Source organism: Rutidosis leptorrhynchoides, chromosome 1 (assembly GCF_046630445.1).
Source record: "Rutidosis leptorrhynchoides isolate AG116_Rl617_1_P2 chromosome 1, CSIRO_AGI_Rlap_v1, whole genome shotgun sequence".
In the NCBI taxonomy this organism is placed as follows: Eukaryota; Viridiplantae; Streptophyta; class Magnoliopsida; order Asterales; family Asteraceae; genus Rutidosis; species Rutidosis leptorrhynchoides.
The window spans coordinates 57,750,448-57,766,384 of record NC_092333.1 but is presented as its reverse complement, the minus strand read 5'-3'; the positions used below and the strand labels follow the sequence as shown (position 1 = coordinate 57,766,384).

Below are 15,937 nucleotides of genomic sequence, written 5' to 3'. Positions count from 1 at the left end.
ATATATATATATATATATATATATATATATATATATATATATATATATATATATATTACAAATAGATGCTCGTGAATCGTCGGTCAATAGTCAAAGGTTAACTGAATATATAACATTAGTTCAAAAAGTTTGAGAATCAATATTACAGACTTTGCTTATCATGTCAGAAACATATAAAGATTAAGTTTAAATTTGGTCGGAAATTTTCGGGTTGTCACATTACCCATGGACTATCAGAGATTGGATAAATTAAACCTGCATCGAGTAGTTTAATAATTTCTTTCTTAACAACATCTTGCATATTAGGATTTAGTCTTTGTTGACGTTGCACATATGTTTTATGATTTTCTTCCATAAGAATTTTATGTGTGCAATACGAAGGACTTATGCCTTTAATGTCATGAATCTTCCATGCAATAGCTGGTTTATGAGCTTTTAGCACAGAAATGAGTTGAGATTTTTCATTTTCCGTAAGAGAAGACGAGATTATTACAGGCAATTCAGATTCACCATGTAAATAAGCGTATTCCAAATGGTTTGGAAGTGGCTTTAACTCTAATGTCGGTGGTTCTTCTATCGATGATTTGTATCGATATCTGTCTTCCTCTTTTAGCATTTGAAGTTCTTCTATTGTTGGTTCGTATTCATTAGCCATGAGTGTGGCTAACATTTCAAATTCATCAATTGGTTCAGTTCCTTCTCCTAAAGAACATTCCCCGTTCCTTGTAATTCTTGAAATTCTTGTAACAATTCTACATGTGAATCTATAGTTTGAATATAATAACATGTATCATCTGCAGATTGTGGTTGTTGCATGGCTCTATCAACAGAAAAGGTAACACTCTCGTCCTCTATACTTAGGGTCAGTTTCTTACCGAACACGTCTATTATTGCTTTAGCCGTGTTTAAGAATGGTCTTCCTAATATAAGAGGAACTTGAGAATTTTCTTCCATGTCTAGAATAACAAAATCTACTGGAAATACTAAAGTACCAACTTTAACTAGCATGTTCTCCATTATCCCTCTAGGATATTTTATTGATCGATCGGCTAGTTGTATGCTTATTTGTGTTGGTTTCAATTCTCCTAGGTCTTGCATAATGAATATGGCATTAAATTTATACTAGCACCTAAGTCTGCCAATGCTTCTATTGAACTAAGACTACCCATAAAACATGGAATTGTGAAACTTCCTGGATCTGATAATTTTTCTGGTATCTTATTCAACAGCACTGCAGAACAATTAGCATTCATTGTAACAGCCTAGAGTTCTTCCATTTTTTTTCTATTTGTGGTTAGATCTTTCAAGAATTTAGCATATCTTGGCATTCCTGGAATCACGTCAATGAAAGGAAGATTGACATTTATTTATTTAAACATATTCAAGAATTTGGATTGCTCGGCTTCAAGTCTTTCTTTTCTCATTTTATTCGGGTAAGGAAGCAGTGGTTAGTATGGTTTAGCATAAGGTTTTGTCTTAACTGTGTTATCTTCATTAACCTTTTCAACTATCGGTTCTTTCTCTTGCTCAGGCTGTGGTGCATGTGTAGTAGGAATAGAGTCATCAGAAATTACAGGCATTTCAGTTGGTTTGAGTGTAATACCACTTCTTGTGGTAATGGCTTTAGCTGTTTCATTTCGGGGGTTAGCATTTGTGTCGCTAGGTAGACTCCCCGGTTTTCTTTCTCCAATTAACCTCGCTAGGTTACTTACTTCTTGTTCCAAATTTTGGATTGAAGCTTGTTGATTTCTAAATGTTTGAGCATTTTGTTCATTAGTTTGTTTCTGAGATGTGAAAAACTGTGTTTGAGATTCAACTAGCTTCGACATCATATCTTCTAAATTTGGCTTTTTATCATCGGTTTGTAGTGGTTTATTTGGAAAAATAGGTCTTTGCTGGTTGTAAGTATTATTAGATACTTGTTGATTGCTAGGTCCTTGCTGGTTGTTGTATGGAACATTTTGGTTAAAATTCTGATTTTGATTGTAGTTTGGTCTTGGCGGTTGATAATTATTCTGATAATTATTTTCAGGCCTTTGGTTCATGTATGAAACATTCTCTCTTTGTTCCATTGTTTGTTCAATACTGAGACAATCTTTTGTCAAATGTGGTCCTCCACATTGGTCACAACTAATTCGTATTGTGTGAATATCTTTAGTCATCTTTTCCATTCGTCTCTCGAAAGCATCTAACTTTGCGGAAATGGAATTAAAGTCATGGCTAGAATCGGCTCTAGCCGCTTTAGATGAACGAAAGATATCTTTTTCTTGATGCCACTCACGTGAGTGGGATGTTGTGTTATCAATAATTTTGTGAGCTTCAGTTGCGGTTTTCTTCATAATGGAACCACCAGCTGCTGTGTCGATGTCTTTTCGTGTAGCAATGTCGACACCTTGGAAGAATATTTGTACTATTTGATAAGTGTCTAAACCGTGTTGAGGACATCCTCTCAACAACTTTTCGAATCTTGTCCACGCCTCATATAATGTTTCATTTGGCTTTTGCACGAACGTAACAATTTCTCCTTGAAGTCTCACGGCTTTAGATGCCGGAAAGAATCTTTTACGAAATTTTTCAACTAAAACATCCCATGTATCAATCGCACCTTCAGATAACGATTCTAACCAATCTTTGGCTTACCCCTTTAAAGTCCAGGGAAACAACATGAGATATATCTGTTCATCCTCAACTTCTATGATTTTAAATAAAGTACAGATCCTATTAAAGGTTCGAAGATGTTCGTTTGGATCTTCTTTTGGTGTACCACTAAATTGGCATTGATTAGTTATCATGTGTAGGATTTGTCCTTTGGTTTCATAATCTGGCGCATTAATGTCTGGTTGAGTAATGGCATGACCTTGGTCAGTGCGTGTAGCTCTCATTCGATCCTCCATACTTAGAGGTTCCTGATTTTCCATGATTGAATTTGTTGAATCTGAATCACTAGAGGATTTTGATTTAATGGTTTCTTCCTCGACAATCTCTGGTTGTATGATTGGTGGTTCGGGAGGAATGATTAGTGGTTCAGGATCTCTGAATTGTCCTTGAATATCCTCTGAGTTCTCAATTGTGAGGTTGGGTTCAAAAAATAGATTATCGGAAATTTGAATTGGAGTACTTGGTCGACTAGATGATGATTCTAAAGAAAAATCAACGGCGACAATATTGGCTAGATGTCTTGATCGAGTTACAGGTGGTGAACGTATGAAAGGTGGTAAACGTTTTGCTCGGTGCATTAACTGAATATCCTATTAGAAATTATTTAAGTTATCAAATTAATAGACTTTTCTGCTTTTGCCCACGTTTCGAATAGCCAAAAGATGCAGCAGGGAGCCAGGATCCTTAAATCGGAAAATCCACAACTCAGCCACTAACAAATCCAACTATTACTACGAAGCACAAAATTTTGGATGTCTATTAATTTAATCGCTTAAAATAATTTTTTTGTCGAAGTTTAAAGAAGATAAAAATCTATGTCCTAAAAACTAGAGCGTAGAAATGGAAAAGAAAAAGCGCGTCGAAAAATAAAAGGTCGAAAAAATAAGAAAGTAAAGCGTCGAAACTTAAAAGTCTAAAAACTAAATATTAAAACTTGCGTCTAAAGGTATTAAAGCTTAAAAGGAATTCTATATCCAAAACGACAATAACTTAATTAGGCACTAAAATCTATTAATAACTGCGTCACAAAATTCTAAAGCGCTTAAATCTTAATCTAAAGAAAAAGCACTTAAGATATTTTACGGCAAAGCCTAAAAATCTAGAAGTATAAAATAACTACGGCAAAAACTAAGTTTAAAACTAATTACGAACGATAAATATACAAATTACGATTAAACGATAAAAATATACAAAATATAAAAATAAAACTAAAGTTATAAAAATACAATTTTATAAAAATATTATTTTTATTTTATAAAAATATTATTCTATATATTTAATAATAATATTTAAACTTAATATTACAAATTATAAATTAAAACTAGAAATAAATATATATTAATTAATTAAAAACCCTAATTAGGTTTAATAATAATAATTATAATTAATAAAAACCCTAAATTCAAAATTAATACAGTCCAATATTCTGCCAGTCAGACAGGCTCCGCGACTGCGGTTTGTTTGTGCCAGAGAGCCTCCGCGACTGCGGAGTGATGCAGGCTCAGAATGCTTGCAGGTTCAAAAATGCAGTTTCAGTTTTTGATATATATATATTTTTTTTTCTAACTCTATTTCTAATTTTAATTTATATAAAATATAATTTAAGTAAAACTTATATTTTAAAAATTACTTATTAGTTTTTGTAACTTAAAAAAAACTTTTTAATTTAAACACTTAAAAATATAGAAATGTATATTTATTTTTCTTTTTATATTTTTGTTTTTAAAATTTAAAATATATTTTTACAAAAATAGATTAAAACTTAATAAAAATATTTTTTTATTGCGTTTCGCTTCGGCGTTGTCCCCGGCAGTGGCGCCAAAAATACTTGATGTGTGCGAGGTGTAGTACGAAACAGATTATATTTTATTACAAAATACTATTAAATACGATACAATTTACACAAGTTATTTATTTATTTATAGAATGGATATACATAAACCTTGCTACAACACTTATAGGCAGTGTACCTAATCGTAGAGTAGTGTAGTTTTTAGTAAGTCCAGTTCGTTCCACAGGGATCCACTTATTGCTGATGTGAAGCGAGGTGTATATAAAATAGTTATTATTTTACTAGGAAAACACTATTAAATACGATACAATTTTACACAAGATATTTATTTATTTATAGAATGGATATACTTAAACCTTGCTACAACACTTATAGGAAGTGTACCTAATCGTACAGTAGTGTAGTTTTTAGTAAGTCCGGTTCGTTCCACAGGGAAATCTTTAAACAAAGCTCAACGCTATATTAGTTTACTTTTATAAAAATACAAATATATATATAAGTAATATTATTATTATAAAGGGGGGTTTTTACCGTTTAATGACCGGTTTGTCGATTTTAAGACTTTAGTCGCAGTTAAAACCTAATGTAAAATATAAAATAAATACAAGACTTAAATTAAAGCGTAAAGTAAATAACGATAATGAAATTGCGAATAATAAAAGTGCGATAAAATAAACTTGCGATAATTAAAAAGTACGATAATTAAAAGTGCGATAAAATAAAATAAATAAAAGTGCGATAATTAGAAGTGCAATTAAATATAAAATAAAGGAAATTAAATATGATATAAAAGAAATTATGCTTATTTAAACTTCCGTAATCATGATGTTTGACGTGTTGATTTTAGTTTTATGCCCATGGGTTAATTGTCCTTTGTCCTGGATTATTCAATATGTCCGTCTGGTTTTTGTCCATAACAGTCCATCAGTCATAAATATAAATTGCAAGTGTCCTTGTCAAATTATTATTATACCCGAAGTTAAATATTCCAACTAATTGGGGATTCGAATTGTAACAAGGTTTTAATACTTTGTTTAATGAATACACCAGGTTATCGACTGCGTGTAAACCAAGGTTTTACTACTTTGTTAACAATTACACCAATTACCCTTGAATGTAATTTCACCCCTGTTTTAATTATTCTAGTGGCTATTAATCCATTCCCGTGTCCGGTTAAATGAACGATTATTCGTACATATAAATACCCCGCCCATCGTGTCCGATCGAGTGTATATGGTAATTTATAGGGACGCCCAATTGTAAATCTTTATATTAACATTAACAAATTTTCATTTAGTTAAACAAATATAAAGCCCATTAATAGCCCATAGTCTAGTTTCCACAAGTGTCATTCTTTTATCCAAACCCCAATTATGGTACAAAGCCCAATTACCCAATTTTAGTAATTAGCCCAACATCATGATTACTTCGTTTTAAATAAGCATAATAATAACTTAGCTACGAGACATTAATGTAAAAAGGTTGAACATAACTTACAATGATTAAAAATAGCGTAGCGTTACACGGACAGAATTTCGACTTACACCCTTACAACATTCGCTAACATACCCTTATTATTAGAATTAAAATTAAAATTAAAATTAAAATATAAATTATATATATATATTACTCGTATGAATGAGAAGAAAAAAGATATGAAATTTGATCAGAATTCGGTTGGCTTTATAGCCAGAGTTGAAAATTGGGGCTCCGCGACTCGCGGCAAAATGCCCTTCAAACTCCGCGAGTCGCGGAGATAGAAATTACAGCTCAGTCCTTGGAGTTTTCTCTGCCGACGGTTTTATATATATATATATATAATATATATATAATTAATATAATTAATTATATATTATATTATATTTATATACATAGTTAACTTGTAATTTTTAGTCCGTTGCGTCGAGCGTTAAGAGTTGACTCTGGTCCCGGTTCCGGATTTTCGAACGTCCTTGCGTACAATTTTATATCTTGTACTTTGCGTTTTAAATCTTGTACTTTTGTAATTTCGAGACGTTTCTTATCAATAATTGGAACCTTTTTGATTGTCTTTTGTACTTTTGAGCTTTTTGGTCGTTTGCGTCTTCAATTCGTCGAATCTGTCTTTTGTCTTCACCTTTTATTATTTAAACGAATATCTCTTGTAAATAGAACAATTGCAACTAAAAGCTTGTCTTTCTTGAGGAATAATGCTATGAAATATATGTTCGTTTTTAGCATTATCAAATATTCCCACACTTGAGCGTTGCTTGTCCTCAAGCAATATCGTCTTGAAATACTAGAATCACTTCTTTATTCTTCACACTTTGTACATCAGTGATTTCTATACGGCGGTATAAACAATGGTAGTAACGATATAGTTTACAGTCCCACATGACTATAAAAATTTAGATCCATTAAGGAAATTGGATCTTTATGAAAACATTTGATCTTTTGAAATCTAGTTTTTTTTACCCTAGATAAGTTTTCCGGAATAACCCTTTACCGGTGTTTGCAAAATATTTTTGTGGGTTTGGTGGGTTTCAAATTCATAAATTTTAGCTCAAAACTTGCGGTTTTGTGTCACCCACTTGCTAACCTTGTATTTGGAAAGCAACACGTCCAGTTTACTTGTCCCGTATATTACCTTTCGGCAAACTACCGTCCGGTTGTAAAGGAAAGCGTTGAACAAGCAACTGTTTAAGGCAATGTCCCGTGACATGCTTTTGATTATGGTCTATAACGTGTCGGACGCAATTACTATCCTTGGTAGGAGCAATAGTAAAGCTCACCCTTATAATTTTTCGGTCTGGCACAAGGTCCTGTCTTTGACCATGCTATGCAACCACCGTTCTTACGGTTGACACCCGATTTGGTTCAGGTGACCTAATGAATTCCAGGTGAATTCCTAGGATTTTACGTTCAATGGTAATGAACGCATTGAAAATAGGGTTTTCAGAAAACAAATCGGTTTATAATTTTGATCAAAATATTTTCTCGTTTAAGTTCGAGCTTAGATATCATCGAATTCCATGAGTTTGAATTCTCAATCTTTAAGGTCAATCTCTAGGATTGAGTAATATCAGTCTTAAAAGCTGATTTTTAATCTTTAAGGAGATTATCCTTTCTGGGGATCTGATTCATTAGTCTTATCCAGCTAATTTGCATGGTGCCCCCCCATTGTACGAGATAAATCCTTCTCATGGTTAGGATAAATCTGACCACTTGGCGACCCTGTTTAATGCTGAGGTCCGTGGATTTCCTGCTGATTTTAGTGATGACTTTTCTAGATTTTTCGTCAACCTACAGCTGGTCTGGACGACAACTTCATGACCTAAATCAAGAAGCGCGTGTCTTTTTCGGAAGACTTTACTTCCTTTTAATGATGGAATTGATTCATCATGTAGATCCATCTCTTCTTTTCTTTCATTGGGTAAAACAGTTTAGTTTAGTCCAAAGCAAAAGTATTTTCAGTTATTTGTTACAAATATATGTGACATATGTTTAAAATAACTTGGTAAATTTTCCCACACTTGGCTTTTTATTTTTCTTTTTATCGTCCTCTATTCCATTTTAAATGAATTTTAACATTTTAGTTTGTTTCTCAATTTATGTCCTTTCCGAGGTAACAATAATTTTGGTGTTAAAACCTAGTTTTATCGTTCATAAATATGTATAAACATGATTTTGAATTCATTTAATTGAAAATTTTGAAAAATTTTACTAGAATTGGGTAGTCAGTATATAAGACTAGGGCTGTTCTTTTTTTATCAGAGAGCACTAGATTCTAATACAACTACTGCTTTACTAGTATTTTTAATGGTAACCAAGTGTTTAATATAAAAATTTTAAAATCCGAAAGAATTTAATCCCTTCCCACACTTAAGATCTTGCAATGCCCTCATTTGCAAGAAATCAGTAACAATTTAAATTATTGAGGGTGATTTGTGTGAAAATGATTAAATTTTTACCAAAGTTTCCAAATATATTGGCGTTTGTTTGCTGAATGATAAATGGTGCACATCATTTGTTCATTCTGTCTTGTTGTTATTTCACATGTATTTTGCATCTTGTCGTCAAAATTAGTTGCTTTTGCTGAACTTAATGCCAGTCTTTGAAAATGCGTTGTTTTACCCTGTTGTGTACATAAGATAAACTGCAAACATATATACATATTTTTGAAGTTTGGTATATTACCCCACATTCAAAAATTATTAAAATCTAAGAATAAAAGTTAGATAATTATAAAAATGATTACAATATTAACAAAAATATTAAATGTATCAATAATTACAAATTACAAAATAATAAAAAATAATAAGTAAACTAAGGATGATATTGGTACCAATAGGGGTTCCACGCATAACCATAAGTGCTATAGAATGCTTCGGCAGGGTCATACGTAGGATATGGTGGCTGCATCTCTATCGACCAAGGAGGGAAGACGGGTTTCGGTGTAGGAATATAGTTTCTACCTATATGTTGGCAATGCGCTATGATCTGGTTCTGATGAACTTGCCGATCTTCAAATGCTCTCTGTCTAGCATTTTCGTATTCCTGAGAAGCTATAAACCTATGCATTTCTTGCATCTCATTCCCCCCTCCTACATTACCTTGTTCCTGGTTTCTCTCTACCTGTGGATGTCTACCATTGTATCGTACTGCGGCGTTATTTCGCCGCTTCAAAACTTTCGCACCATGGTATACATTTAAACCTATAGTGTCGCGGGGTTCCGGCTCTTCTACTAATAATCCCCCCCGACTTATATCCACACCGAGATATTCACCAATCAAAGTAATAAAAATACCACCTCCTATTATGCTATGTGGACGCATCCCCCGAACCATAGCTGATAAATAATAACCCACACAATATGGTATACTTACAGCGCTGTGTGGGTCTCGAATACACATATGGTAAAACAAATCTTGTTCATTTACCTTTTCTTTGTTTTTACCCCTTTGTGTAATCGAATTAGCTAAAAACCTATGTATTACTCTTAATTCGGCTCTATCTATATCCAAATAAGAGTAGTTTCCCCCTTTGAAACGGTGATGGCTTGTCATTTGACTCCACACACCGTGTGTATCAAAATTCTCATCTATCTTTCTACCGTTTAGTATCAATCCTCTACAATCGGCAGACGCTAATTCCTCAGGCGTATATATACGTAAATCCTGAGCCATGTCCAGTAAAGACATGTGGCGCATCGAACCGCCTAACAAAAATCTAATAAAAGAACGATCGGTTAAACTAGCTACCCGATCATTCAACTCTATACTACATAACAACTCTTCACACCATACTTTATATACAGGTCTGCGTATGGTGAATAAACATATCCAGTCATTAAAAGAAGAATTATCATACCTCTGTACCAGTAATTCCCTAATTGGCCCAGCCAATTCTACAGCTTCTAAGGGTCCCCATTCTATGACCCTTGGTACCTCAACAACCTTGGAATGAAGAGTATGCAAACCCCGTTGATATTTTGGATAATCTATCCAAAGTCTGTCAAATCTCAGGTTCGGGTGCAACTGTTCCAAGTGCATATCTGAAAAGGTCATGACTGGATGAGGTACATCCTGCTTGTAGTAGTTATCTACCTCCTGTTGTTCCAAGTTCTCAGCAGGAGCATGGCGGGCTTGGGATGAAGATTCACCCCTTTCATTCTGCAAAACACATTAAACACAAATTTTGTGCATCCAAATATGCATTAGTGTCAGCAAAATCATCAATCAAAATAATTACAATGACATTATCAATTTATATCAAACTTAAGCTTATTTTCACATTTTTATCAAATCTACACTTTTTCAAATAAGCATATACGAAAATTTTCGCCAAGTTCATAAGCATTCAACTCAAATAACATGTCAAAATAATCATTACTAGCAAATAAACAAGTCTCAAATGGCATTATCTTTCAAAAATCAAGTTCATGAATTTTGGACTTGAAAAAGTCCACTTTAATTCTCAAAATCATGTTTAGGCTCAAAGTTTGGATCATTTAACTACCTAGACATGTTACACTACTCAATTTAGCAACAATTCATGACAAAAATCGGCCATAACCTGTTTATATCAAAAAGCCCCAAATTGCTCAAGAACACAAACCCTAGATTATTCAAAATTTGAAGTTTAAGGCTTCTAATCATGTTAAACATCATCAATCTAGGTTATACAAGCATAATACATAAACAATTTAAGTCTAATTACACTAAAAAGCATCAAAATCAAATTGGGGAAAAAATAGCTCAAGAACACTAAAATTCGAATTAAATGGTGTTTAGGTGTAGAAATTTACCGTTTTTCTTGAGTAATTCTTAGATATCATCCTTCTCAACATGATTTTAGCAAAAAAATTTGGTGATTAACGGTTAAAAATTGAGATTTTTGGGGGTGATTTTCGGGTTTTTTCGCAGTTATTTTCGAGCTGTATGTTTCTGTTTTGTGTGTGGGGGAGTGACTGATCGTTCAGCTATTTTATTTTTTTTTCTGGGTTTTGGTCCCTCCGCGAGTCGCGGAGGTTTTGCACTGCAAACTCCGCGAGTCGCGGAGTTTACCCTTTTTTTTTTTTTTTTTTTTTTTTTTATATAATCTTTAACTTATAAAACAATTAAGAAATTAATTTTAAAATTTTGTTTCCCTTGTTATTTAGGACGAGGTCGTTTCGGATCGATGTCCTAGTCCGTCCCTCGACAAAATTTTAAAATTTGTCAATTTCAAGCAATTGTTTTAAAAGCTTAGATTTTTGGATTTTTTAATTTTTTTTTTTTTTTTTGGCATACTTTAAATTAATAAGATTAAAAATAATGATAATAAAAGTTCTCGTCCCTCCCTGGGGTAAAGCAATTTCGGTTCAAAGACCTAGTCTTCAACTTACGACGAATTTTAAAAATCATATTTTTAACTTAATGAGATAAAGTAAATTTTTTTGTTTTTAAATTCACACAACTTAAATATAAAATTCAAAATTAAAAATTAAAAATTAAAAATTCACACCAAACTTAAAATTTGAAATGCATAAAATTTAAATTTCATATTTTAAAAATTAAAAATTCACACCAAACTTAATTTAAAAATTCATAAATTCATACCACACTTATATTAATTTTTCAAATATTTACAATTTTAAATATATTGTTTTTACAAAGTTTACAATATTAATTTAAGATTTAAATATTAATTTTAAAAACATGGTAAAAAAAAATTAAAAATCTTTTTGTCTTTTTATCCCACTTTAATCAATCAAATATTATCAAAAATATGCGCCCCTCTTTTCGGTAAAGTAATTTCGGTTCCAAGACCTAATTTAACTCATGACGAATTTTTTAAATATTTTGGGTTGATTGATTAAAGATATTTATACCTTAAGAATAAACGTTAAATTTCGCAGTGATGTAATAAATTTTTGAATGATATCAATAATTTCGGTCGCCAAACCTAATTTTATTTAATACCAATTTAATACTTTTTAGCGAACAAATTAGCGTTTATTATCAAAAGGTTAAAAATAAAAATAAAAATAAAAACTGTACAGACATACCTGTGAAATAGATTTCTTAGTTATATGATCTATTATATTCATAAGATAGTCGGTTTAATTGGTTTTCCATGGCTGCATAGGCGTAACCTCGAGCATTCATTGTCTTTTCTTCTAAACATATGAACGGTCCGTCTCTGCATAAAGTAACAAATTCGGTATTTGAATAGGTTTGATTATTTGAACATTTACCTCCATGTGACCATTTTCCGCATTTGTGACATTGTTCTAGGTGTCGTGCTCTTCTTTTCGCTGCGGATTTTGATTTTCCTTTACCAAATTGTAATTTATTATCTTCGCATCTGGATCCTTTTCTAACTCCGTCCATTCTTTCTCTGATTACTGATACTAATTCACTCGGTAGTATGTCATTATTTCTTTTAGTGATCAAAGCGTGTAGCATTAGACCATGGTTTAATTCACAGGCAGTCTTCATATCGTAAAAACCTAAAAAAAATAAAAATTCAGAATGGGGGGAGAAGACTAGTTCTTTAGGGTCTGCTAGGGAAAGACCATTCGGGTTCCATTTTCGAAAACTACACGAAAACAGACAATCTAACTCTAACAGAAATACATATTATCCTTTAAAGACTTGATTCTCCCCACACTTAGTTAGCTGTGGTGTCGAAATTGTGATTAACTTCGTTGTCGACTTCCATCGGACCCTGTATGTAATGTTTAACTCTGTGACCATTAACTTTAAATTCAATCCCATTTGAATTTATTAATTCTATCGTTCCGTATGGGAAAACTCTTTTGACTATGAATGGTCCAGACCATCTTGATTTCAATTTTCCAGGAAATAGCTTGAATCGTGAATTGAAAAGAAGAACTCTGTCTCCTTCTTTGAATTCTTTTGAACTTCTGATTCTTTTATCATGCCATTTCTTCGTTCTTTCTTTATAGATTAACGAATTTTCGTATGCTTCATGTCTTAATTCTTCTAATTCGTTTAGTTGACTTAATCGTAGACGTCCGGCTTCATGTAAATCAAGATTACATGTTTTCAAAGCCCAAAATGCTTTGTGTTCAATTTCTACTGGAAGATGACATGCTTTTCCATAAACAAGTCTAAAAGGTGTGGTTCCAATTGGAGTTTTGTAGGCTGTTCTAAAAGCCCAGAGTGCATCCTCCAATTTAATGGACCATTCCTTCGGATTTGATCCTACGGTTTTCTCTAGAATACGTTTTAAAGCTCGGTTTGTATTTTCAACTTGTCCACTTGTTTGTGGATGATATGCGGTGGAGATTTTATGAGTTACTCCATATCTTTTAAGAACTTTCTCAAGTTGATTATTACAGAAATGAGTTCCCCGATCACTTATTAAAGCTTTCGGTGTTCCAAACCTTGCAAAAAGACGTTTTAAAAAGTTGACTACAACTCGTGCATCGTTAGTTGGGAGAGCTTGTGCTTCCGCCCATTTAGATACATAATCAATGGCTACGAGTATATATAGATTATTATGAGATTTTGGAAATGGACCCATAAAGTCAATACCCCAAATGTCAAATACTTCACATACTTGGATGACATTTTGTGGCATTTCATCACGTTGACTTATTTTTCCGGCCCTTTGACATGCATCACAGGATTTGCAAAGAAGGTGTGCGTCTTTGTAAATTGTAGGCCAATAGAATCCAGCTTCATAAACTTTTCTTGCTGTTAGTTGAGGCCCATAATGCCCTCCTGTTGGTCCTGTGTGACAATGGTTTAAAATTTTACTAGCTTCATCTCCAAATACACATCGGCGTATTATTCCATCGGGACAACTTTTAAACAGATGTGGATCTTCCCAGAAATAGTGTTTTATATCACTGAAGAATTTCTTTCGTCTTTGGTACGATAATCCTTTTTCAAGGAATCCACAAACTAAGTAGTTTGCATAGTCTGCAAACCATGGGATTTCTTTATAATCTATCTTCAATAGATATTCATCAGGAAAGTTGTCTTGTATGGCCGATTCATTTAGAACTTCTAATTCGGGATTTTCAAGACGAGAAAGATGATCAGCGGCGAGATTTTCTGCTCCTCTTTTATCTCGGATTTCAATATCAAACTCTTGTAAGAGTAAGATCCAACGGATTAATCTTGGTTTAGCATCTTGTTTTGAAAATAGGTATCTAAGAGCAGAATGGTCGGTATAGACCACCGTTTTTGCTAGAACGAGATATGATCGAAATTTGTCAAAAGCAAAGACAATAGCAAGGAGTTCTTTTTCAGTAGTTGTATAGTTCGTTTGTGCTCCTTGTAATGTCTTACTAGCATAATATATAGGTTGAAATCGTTTTTCAATCCTTTGTCCTAAAACGGCTCCCATTGCAAAATCACTTGCATCGCACATTAGTTCAAATGGTAGATTCCAATTTGGTGTTATCATGATCGGTGCATTAGTGAGTTTTTCTTTAAGAATATTAAAAGATTTGATACACTCATCTGAAAAGATGAATGGAGCATCCTTTTCTAGGAGTTTATTCATAGGAGTGGCAATTTTTGAAAAATCTTTTATGAAACGTCGGTAAAAACCGGCATGCCCTAGAAAACTCCTAATTCCTCTAACATTGGTGGGATGTGGAAGTTTAGCAATTACATCTACTTTAGCTCTATCCACTTCAATTCCTTCTTTTGAAATTTTATGTCCAAGAACGATGCCTTCTTTAACCATGAAATGGCATTTCTCCCAATTAAGTACTAGATTTGATTTTTCGCATCTAATTAGCATTCGTTCCAGATTAACTAGACATGATTTAAATGTATCACCGAAGACTGAAAAGTCATCCATGAATACTTCCATGCATTCTTCTATCATATCGTGAAAAATCGCCATCATACACCTTTGAAAGGTTGCAGGGGCGTTGCAAAGTCCAAATGGCATGCGTTTGTAAGCAAAATTACCATAAGGGCACGTGAATGTGGTTTTCTCTTGATCTTCGGGTGCTATTGGAATTTGAAAATATCCGGAAAATCCATCTAGAAAACAATAGTAACTATTTCCGGCTAATCTTTCCAACATTTGATCTATGAAAGGTAAGGGAAAGTGATCTTTTCTGGTGGCGTCATTTAATTTTCTATAATCAATACATACACGCCATCCTGTTACAGTCCTAGTAGGAATAAGCTCATTTTTCTCATTTGTAATGACAGTCATGCCACCCTTCTTAGGCACGCATTGAACTGGGCTTACCCATGGACTATCAGAAATTGGATATATCAAACCTGCATCTAGCAGTTTAATAATCTCTTTCTTAACTACATCTTGCATATTAGGATTTAGTCTTCGTTGACGTTGCACATACGTTTTATGACCTTCTTCCATAAGGATTTTATGTGTGCAATACGAAGGACTTATTCCTTTAATATCATGAATCTTCCATGCAATGGCTGGTTTATGAGCTTTCAACACAGAAATGAGTTGTGATTTCTCATTTTCAGTAAGAGAAGACGATATTATTACAGGTAATTCAGATTCACCATGTAAATAAGCGTATTCCAAATGGTTTGGAAGTGGCTTTAATTCTAATTTCGGAGGTTCTTCTATCGATGATTTATATCGATATCTGTCTTCTTCTTTTAGCATTTGAACTTCTTCTGTTGTTGGTTCATATCCATTAGCTATAAGTGTAGCTAACATTTCAGCTTCATCAATTGGTTCATTACCTTCTCCTAAAGAACATTCTCCTGTTCCTTGTAATTCTGGAAATTCTTCTAATAATTCTGCATGTGCATCTATAGTTTGAATATAATAACATGTATCATCTGCAGATTGTGGTTGTTGCATTGCTCTATCAACTGAAAAGGTAACACTCTCATCCTCTATACTTAGGGTCAGTTTCTTACCGAACACGTCTATCATTGCTTTAGCCGTGTTTAAGAATGGTCTTCCTAATATGAGAGGAACTTGAGAATCTTCTTCCATGTCCAAAACAACAAAATCTACTGGAAATACTAAAGTACCAACTTTAA

General features: G+C 33.1%; 1 non-coding gene across 1 annotated transcript; it reads left to right on the top strand.

Moving 5' to 3' along the window:
* The first annotated feature begins 2,427 nt into the window (after window positions 1-2,427).
* Window positions 2,428-2,534, top strand: LOC139887053 (small nucleolar RNA R71). The gene has a single exon (XR_011772904.1). It is a non-coding gene; the product is annotated as a small nucleolar RNA R71 (small nucleolar RNA).
* Window positions 2,535-15,937: the final 13,403 nt, after the last annotated feature.